Raw genomic sequence first — 8,829 nt, 5'->3', positions numbered from 1 at the left:
TAGGTTAGTGCTTAGATACCAAGGTGTTTTCAATTTATTATTCTTAATGCTTCATGGATTTTAATTAAAGTCCATCAACAACAGTCAAGTACTTTAAATTAGGTTTCTAAGACTCCTTTTTTTTTAACGATTGATTTTGTTCCTAACCCGAGCTATGGCAGTGAGTCCGAATCCGAACTTTTTACTAGAGGGAGTTTCTCTTGTGTGGAAATTTCAAGAGTTCGAGTGTGGCAAGTGCGAGAAGAGGAAGAGATACGGTGGAGAAATACGGACTAATCGGGGTGGCCCGAGGGGCTGCAGTCGTGGCCGCCGCTTTCCGACCCGTTGTGCACTGCGCGTGTGTGCTTGTTTTGTGGCGAGTGTGTTGTGTGAACTAATTACTCCAATAATCATATGTGTAATAATTTTCCTAGCTACATAAATTAGGGAGTGAGGTGAAAGATTACCGGGAGAAAATCATGAAATTTTTCAGCGAAGTTGGTCGGAACGGCGATCGGTAACTCAACGAGAAACTACTATTATAGTGATAATGTTTTTCTTTTGCCTTTTCCTTTCTAATTTTGTTTTATCAAATGTAGGGTTTAATTATACACCTTAAAATTGTATACATATATTTCGGTGGTTAAAAGGTGAGTCAGCACCCATCTTTTCTTTGCGAAGGACACCTATGATTCCCTTGTCATCCCAGCGCGACACGTAGCATCCCGCGTCCGATCATCACAAATTCTGTCCAAACGCGTTCAGATTTCGGTCTTCTAAAAATCTTAGAAATTCAACATAGACTAATAAAAATATGTGGATTATCGTTGCAGTGTCCGATTATAAAGGAAAGATTTCAATATCGCGTAATTCGTAAAGTGTATCAAATGTAACCCATTTGTCCCATAGTATTTACAAAATTAAATCAGAATTCACACATTCATTCGGATAGCGATGCACTTCGCATAACCTAACTTACTATTAGAATTAAATTAGAGTGTCGAATTCCTATTCGGATCACGTGACTAGAATTTTAAAAGTCAGGATTTTACATCAAGGATCTTCATTACCTGATCAGGAAGAGACTAAGATTGGAGTTTGTAATATTGGCTAAGATCATTTGCAATTTGTGTGTTTCAGTCATCCAAGACTTTCGTGGAATACTGCAATATCAAGCCTGGATAGACCCTTAACCCAAAATTCAAAAGGGGAAAGAAAAAAAAAAACCCACTACTTATGATAGAATGTAGCATTGGCTAAGAATAGTTGCAATTTTAATGTTTGTCATCCCACGACTATCGTGTAATAATACTTAAAAATACCGCCTCCCTAAGGTGCTTGAAAAATAATTGGAAAACTTTTTTATGTAGGTGGAAAATTACTAGTGCAAGTTTTCTTGATATGTCCATGAGAGGAGAGGGGAAAAAAAACAAAGAGATCCCAGATTACATTTTGGTGACTTGACTTGCCCTGGTGGTCCCTCCTACAGGCCATGATTTATGTCTTTCATGTCGTGCAAAATTCTTGGGGTGGCTCTACCTCTTAAAAAGACTATAACGACTTGACTCTGCAAAGGCATCTAAGGTATGCCTTCGAGAAGAGGAGGGGATGGACCTGAATATAGAGTCAAACCGTGGCGAAAGCCTGGGGATCGGAGGGGGAAGGGCTGTGCCTAACCTGTAACAACTCCGATTTTCTATAAATAAAAATCTCGTTGTATTGCAAATTCTTTATTTTCTCTTGAATGGCTTGATGATTTTCTTGGTAATTTCCGGTAATCCGTCCTAATTAGGTTTTAGTCATCTTAGATGTTAAATCTTGACTAGAAGCCCTACTTGGCCAACTTAGTTAGTTTCTAACCAACTAGTTGAAGGAACCAAACTCACCTAGTTATTACTTGAACCATTACCCATTGGTCAATAAATGTTAGGGTAATCTTTGTCCATTGGACAATAGGCCTTCCATTAGAATATTTGATAAGTACAAAGATATAGTAATATATAGTTATATATACACATGTGCAAAGGACAAATATGCATTTATTTATTAGATATCATCACATTCCATTATCCATTGGTTATTAACTGCTAGGGAAACTATTGTCAATTGGATAATAACTACTAGGGGAATTGTTATCCATTGGATAATAGCACTAATCTTCCAATAAGGTACAAGGTTTTTATTAAATAATCAAGTTTTGGATTTTTCATGTGATTTTGTGCATTAAAATATTAGGTAAATCTAAATCCTAGATTCTAAGTACTTTTTGTAATATAATAGTACTTGTACCTCATGTTTATTTTAATCTTAGTCCTTTATTTAAGGGCGCTGCTATTCGCAGCCCTCTATTTTCTCCCATAGCCCGTTAACAATTTTCAATTATACTCGACAGTTAGTTACCGAAATTGAGATATATTTTCAGCATCCAATTACCGAAATATAATAATTTTTTCAACAGTTATTTACTGAAAATGTATGTTCGGCAGTTGTTTACCGAAAGTTAAACATATTTTCGACATGTAATTATCGAAATATAATCTTGTTTTCAACAGCAATTTACCGAAATGTTATTTATGATTTTCAACAACCATTTATCGAAATGTAGTGGGTTATGGGAGAAAATAAAAGGTTGCAAATAGCAGCGCCCTTATTTAATTAGGTACTTGATACTACCTCCATATTTAAATATTGGGCATGAGTACATATATATCTTATATTATATAAAAGACTAGATTTTCTAAAGTACTTAATCCATTATTTTAATAAGAAAACATGTGCCAAATTTGATTATTTTAATAGAAAAATTTTACCCTTTGGACAATAATTGTTAGGAAAAATTTTATCCCTTGGGTAATAGCCAAGACTTTTGCTATAAATAGCACCCTTGCCCAAGTCATTTCTCACACATTCACTCATTTGCTCTTACTTCTCTCTAGAAACCATTTTCAGACAGCCTACTGCCCTTCATAAATCCTCATTTTTCTCCTGCTTAAAGTAGTTTTCAGAACCAACTTCCTTCGGGAAAGTTGTAGAGCACTTCAAGATCTTCAAGTTAGACCCAAGAACCACCCTAATCGGTCAAGAAACGACAAAGATACGGACATCCGAAGTTCAGAAAAAATTTTGAATTTCCAGTTCCAGACAGCATACTGTCTCTTCCTTTATCACCATTTTTCTCCTACCTAAAGTAGTTTCTAGGATCAACTTCCTTCACAAAAGTTGTAGAGCGCTTCTAGAGCTTCGATTTCGACCCAAGAACGAACGTATTCGGCCAGAGATTGACCGAGTTACTGCCATCCAAAGTTCGGTCCAAATTTGCAAGTTTCACCACCCGTAGGATTTTCCAACTAGCTTATTCGGCCCCGACTAGTTTCGGATCAAGGTAGATTAATCTCTACTCATTCTCCCTAGCATAACTTTCCTAATCATTTTCTTTAAAGTAGATGAGGTTTACTATCGTTTATAATGATTGGAATGCATGATAAACTTAGCTTTGGCGAATGGAAGTATGAGCGTGTGGAATTATCGATCTTTACATTAATAAACATATGTTGTTTATAATTTTCCACAAAGGAAGAAAGTATGGATTTTTTTAAAAGATTGGAATGTTATCGCTTGAACGGAAGTATTCAGAATTTGATCTTTAAAAGCGTTATGTGCATGCTTATGTGAATTGCTTGCATTACTTGTGGTATAATGTTGAGTTGGATGATCTTGTTAGTTTAAAGATTTCAATGAATGATGTCGTATGTGAAAAGTCCTACCGCGGAGTCGATGCATGAAAACGAGACACGGAAATCGAGGAAGTTGAAACATGACACCTAGGGTGTGGTTTATGAAAATGCGTGTTTTGAAAATGTGAAATATTTTGGAAACCGCAATGTGGCCGGACGTGGTAGCCCATTGTGTGGTGTGTGTTTTGTGTGCCAATAGGAACCCGAAACGGCGGAACTGAGGTTGGGTGTGTAGCTTGGTTATCCGGAGAGGAGCCAATGCAAAGTATGCCAATGGGAACCCGGGATGGCGGAACCATTGTGAGGATACTTGGGAACCCGGATCGGCGGAACCAAGGTTGGGTGTGTTAAAAATGAGTTTTTGAAATAACGAATGGGTTATGAAATGAGGAAAACGAGACACGACTTACGAGATGTCGCGTAGGAGAAACTCATAACTCTTGGACACCAACGATGATTGAATATCGAATGCGGATGTGTCATTGTTAATTATTTGGCTAGATTGGCATGTGTTATGTGGAAATTGTTGACTTTATGATGTATTGTTTGTAAGTTAAGGGTTAGAGGGTTTGGGTTATTCTATTGAGCGATGTAGCTCATGGTGTTGCATTTTTGGTGACCCTGACATATTATATTGGTGGTGACGCCGGTATAATATGTCAAACCTCATAGATGAATAGGGTGAACCCTACACCTTGGAGGCCTTTGGAGCCGAAGAACTAGCCCGGATGGAGGAAGAAGCAGAATAGTAGTTAGGAACCCTAGTTCCCTCCCTTGTCGAATAATTGTACTCTTGTAAGACTTTGTGATGTAATAATGAGTCAGACTCACTTTGTTTTTGTAATAAAATGTCTTGTTTAACGTACCCAAAATTGGGGGTGTTACATAACCAACATGCCAGCCCTCGCTCTTGTCAATCGAGGCCTATGGATTCGTGTGGTCGACCCATTGTTTTTTTTATTATCGCTTAAAATAAGCTTGTTTGGTACGCTTAAGTGCTTATTTTTAAGCAAAATACACTCACCAACTGGTTACCTTGTTTTGAGTACTTTTTTAAAAATGTAACTAAAGCATCAGAACTCAAACTCAAATTCATTATTTCGAGCATTAATCTTGTAATCCCCAAGTTAAAATGTAATTTTAGGCTTTGTAGTTTCTTACAAAGGAGGATTTTGAAATGTTATACGATCATTGTGCTTTTGACTTTTCAAAATAGACATGTATTTTGGGAAGACAGAAGGAGGTAACATGCATGATCTCTGTTACGGCCTAGAATATTTATTTATTTAATTAGTTATATTGCTATTATTAATTGGTGTTATGTTTGGGTCCCAATTAATTATTTTGCGAGCGCTATGAATATTGATGTCACAATTGTAATATTTGTGGTATGAGATTTGATTTTGGATAAAATAGTGGTACCAGATGGTAATTTTATAAATTGTGTTACGTTCTATACAAATCTAATTAACTAATTAGATATAATATAGGGAGTAGTGGGTAGTTTTACAAAGGTAGGAGTTATTTTCACGGTGTAGGGTTTTATTTGGATAGAACGTTTGTGATAAGAGATTGAGAGAACTTTGTGAGAGAGAGGAAAAGAGAGAGAGAAACGGCAGTCAAAGGTTTGGTGGCTTTGTGATCAATCGGGTAAGAAATTCTTGAACCCTTTATTCTTGTTCCTTTTTGCATTCTTTGTCGTTCATGGGTTGGGGTAAAGTTTGACTTTTGGAAGGTATAGAGCAATGGAATTACTGAGAGGTTAATTGGGTTCCATTCTTTTGGCACCAATGGTTTTTCTTTTAATCCTATTGACATATGGAGTAGTGGAGATGCATGTGATGTGGGTGTGCGACCAGGTGTCTAAAATTGTGCATGGCGGTCGTGGGGCTGGCGAAGTGGTGTGGCGGTGCGTGTGTTGGTTCAGTGCAAGAGGTGCCATAGGTTGGAGTTTGTGGGATGATTTTAATATTTCAAAATGATACTCACACAACAATTCAAATACAACAACTTACACAATCTTTCACATACATGTGGGCTCCACACACACTACCAGGCGTGGGCCCCGCATATATGTGAGAGGTTGTATCAATTGTTGTGTTTAGATTATTATATGAGTAGCATTGTTGTTTACAATTATAGACTTGTAGTGGAGTTAAATGGTTTCAGAGTTAAAATTGTTGTGGGCGAGTTGAAGAAGTGGTGGCGTGGCATGTTAGAGTTGGGTTTTGTTTGCTACTGTTGGTTTAACACCGTAGGATTAGATTCTAGATTTGGGCCTTTTACTAATTTATAATACTTCAAATTCATTGGTCAGCGATAGATATGTATTAATTAGTCAATTTATATGCTTTATTTTTAGAGGTTAGTCTTTTTTTGCGTGTTCGAGTTGCATTACTTTTGTGTCCCTTAAAAGAATTTCCTTTAGAAATTTATATGAATGTTATTCGGAGACTCAAAACTGTTTATAAGTTGTTCTATAAATTGGCATGCGATGAATTTTCTGAGATCAATTGTTAATATTCTTTTTGGTGAGAACTTGGTAGATATTAATGGGAACATTTATTTCGGAAGTCCAGGAAAATTATTCCTTCTCGTGTTGGTGACCTTAGCCATTGGGGAAAAGACCGTGTTAGGCCGGTGACCCTAATGCTCAACGGCTTTTCTTTCACCGGATCGTCTTAGGGAAAAGTACCATGGGCTGCCAATCCTGGTGACTCTAAGTTTGCTATTGGATCAAATTTTGATGAGATTTATTTTGGCTATGATACTATTTGATTGTGGTTCCCCATTGTTGATGGAGTTAAGGTTGTAATCACCACCAAGAATATTTATTGGTTAAATGTTTCATTGAATAATTTATTATTCTGCCGAACACCGCGTATGTCAAATTATGTTTAATGGTAAATTATTTTCATCCCTACTTTCAACTTATTTAATATACATACTTGCTATTCACTGAGCTCGTCAATTGACAGATTTATTCCAACTTCTCTTTCAGGCAAGTTGGGGATTTAGGCAAGGACTCTAGCGGCATCTCGGGGATTTTATTTCTTGACCTCCTTAGGGTGTCTCATTCTAGTTTTATTTTAAAAATCGCTTCCGTATTCGAAACAATTGTCAGATAGCAAATTCTTTTTATTATTGTTGGATCACTAGATATTGCTTGGTTCATGGGATGGTTGTACCCCATGTTTATGATGAGACATATTTGGCTTTAGATTTGATTAATAACGAAAAGCGATCATTTGAATTTCGGTTACTTTAATTTATTTAGGTTGCGTGTTCCATGGGTTAGCCTCATGGTTCATGGCCGGTCACTTCTCATTTTTCGGGTGTGACAATCTCTTTATTTCTATAATCAAGCAATAATCAACTAGATACTAGTGGACAACGAATCGAACAGACCCTACGTGTAATTGATATTAAGCAAATCCAACACCAATTACTACCATCATTGTCGACTGAGAAAAAAGCAAACAGCATATCTACTGAGATATTGCTCGTAATTTTCAAATTACTCATTAATTTGTCAAAGTTGTCAATGAATGTTTGGTAGCAGATCATGAAGTGATATTTGTAAGGTGAAGGATATTGGTAGAGCATTTCGAATTTACATACTTTGGGCAAGGCCAGGCAATTTTTATTTTGAAGTGCACAGACATTGTTTTAAAAAAATAAAAAATTGAGTTGGCAAATGGTTGCCCTTTTTGTCTCTTGGACGTTGTATCATTGATGCATTTGGTGGCTCATTACTCAGTCATTAGGTTATGGGAGATTCTAATTCTTTCCCTGCTTTGAACATTTTCGGGATGCTATAAGAGGGATCAAGAAAAAGTGTGTGTCGAAATAGCACTACAACAAATTAGGTGATTTGCGATAAACACACTAGTCATGACTAGTAGCTCCAAATTGGTCGCCAAAACATTTTGCGACCAAAAATTTCAATTGCAAACTTAGTCCCAGTATGCCTGTCCTCTTAGGTATTGGGCGACCAACAGGGGCGGAAGGACTATGATCTCTTTAATTTCTCATTTAAAAATTTGATGGTTAGTAGCAAAATTTTACTACTTTGACCTCACGAGAAATTTCAGAATTGCTCAAACTTGCTTTAGATAGATAGATATCACAAGCATTGTCTTCTTTTAGAAAGTTAATAGAATCAAGCTATAATGCATCAATTTCAAATTATGTTACGTATTTGAGACCAATTGTAATTTAAGCAAAATCACATTTATCAGTGTATATCTATCTACCTTGTAATCAATCTCTTAATCTAGTTATTTCTTGGAATAGCCAAGGGAATGGAAAATTTAAATAACTTGCATATGGATTTTATTTTTGACCCCACTAACCAAAAATTCTAGCTCCACCCCTCGCGACCAATGAAAATTTTGGTCACCAAAGGTCAAATCTTTTTTTTTTTAATATATATTTACCACATCACTACACTCGTACATACACAAACTACACAAACAGTTGCAGCTGGGTTTCGTATGGCTTTGTTGTACCGCCGTTTCCTCCTCCAGTAGACTACTCACTACTAATTTCAACATGAAATTTTAGGCTGCAATCTGTTTTTGGGGACCAAGGAAATTTAACGGAGTTTCAACGAGCTTCACCAAGGAAATTGGACCGAGCGAAGCTTTTTTTTCTTTTTTTTTCTTTTTTTGCGGTAGATTGACCCAGCCAAGCTTGAACATATATACAAGTTGTTTTAATTCTTTTGTAGATTTTAAGCATTCGGATATGTTGACATACAAGTAGTAGCTTTCATTTGTCCATTTCAAGCGTTCGGATATGTTGAAAAACAACTTATTTGTCTGCAGTTTTGGGTCCGTTACTGGTCTTCTCTACTAAAGGGAATTTAGTAGGGCCTTACTCATATCTTCACTTGGGCCACATTGGCGACATAATAGATCTAATTCTTGTGACTTGTCATCCCTTTTTTTCCTTCGAGTGAAACAATTTATTATTGATTTGGACATTGGAACTAAATAATTTGATGAAAGGAGACCAAATAAGATACGATTACACGGTCATATATACTTGGATGCCCTAAAGTTTCAAGAACATTAGGATAAGGTTGAAAATTTTCGTTTTTGGCACAGGCGTG

Source organism: Rhododendron vialii, chromosome 7a (assembly GCF_030253575.1).
Source record: "Rhododendron vialii isolate Sample 1 chromosome 7a, ASM3025357v1".
Taxonomy (NCBI): domain Eukaryota; kingdom Viridiplantae; phylum Streptophyta; class Magnoliopsida; order Ericales; family Ericaceae; genus Rhododendron; species Rhododendron vialii.
This window is presented reverse-complemented; position numbering follows the sequence as displayed.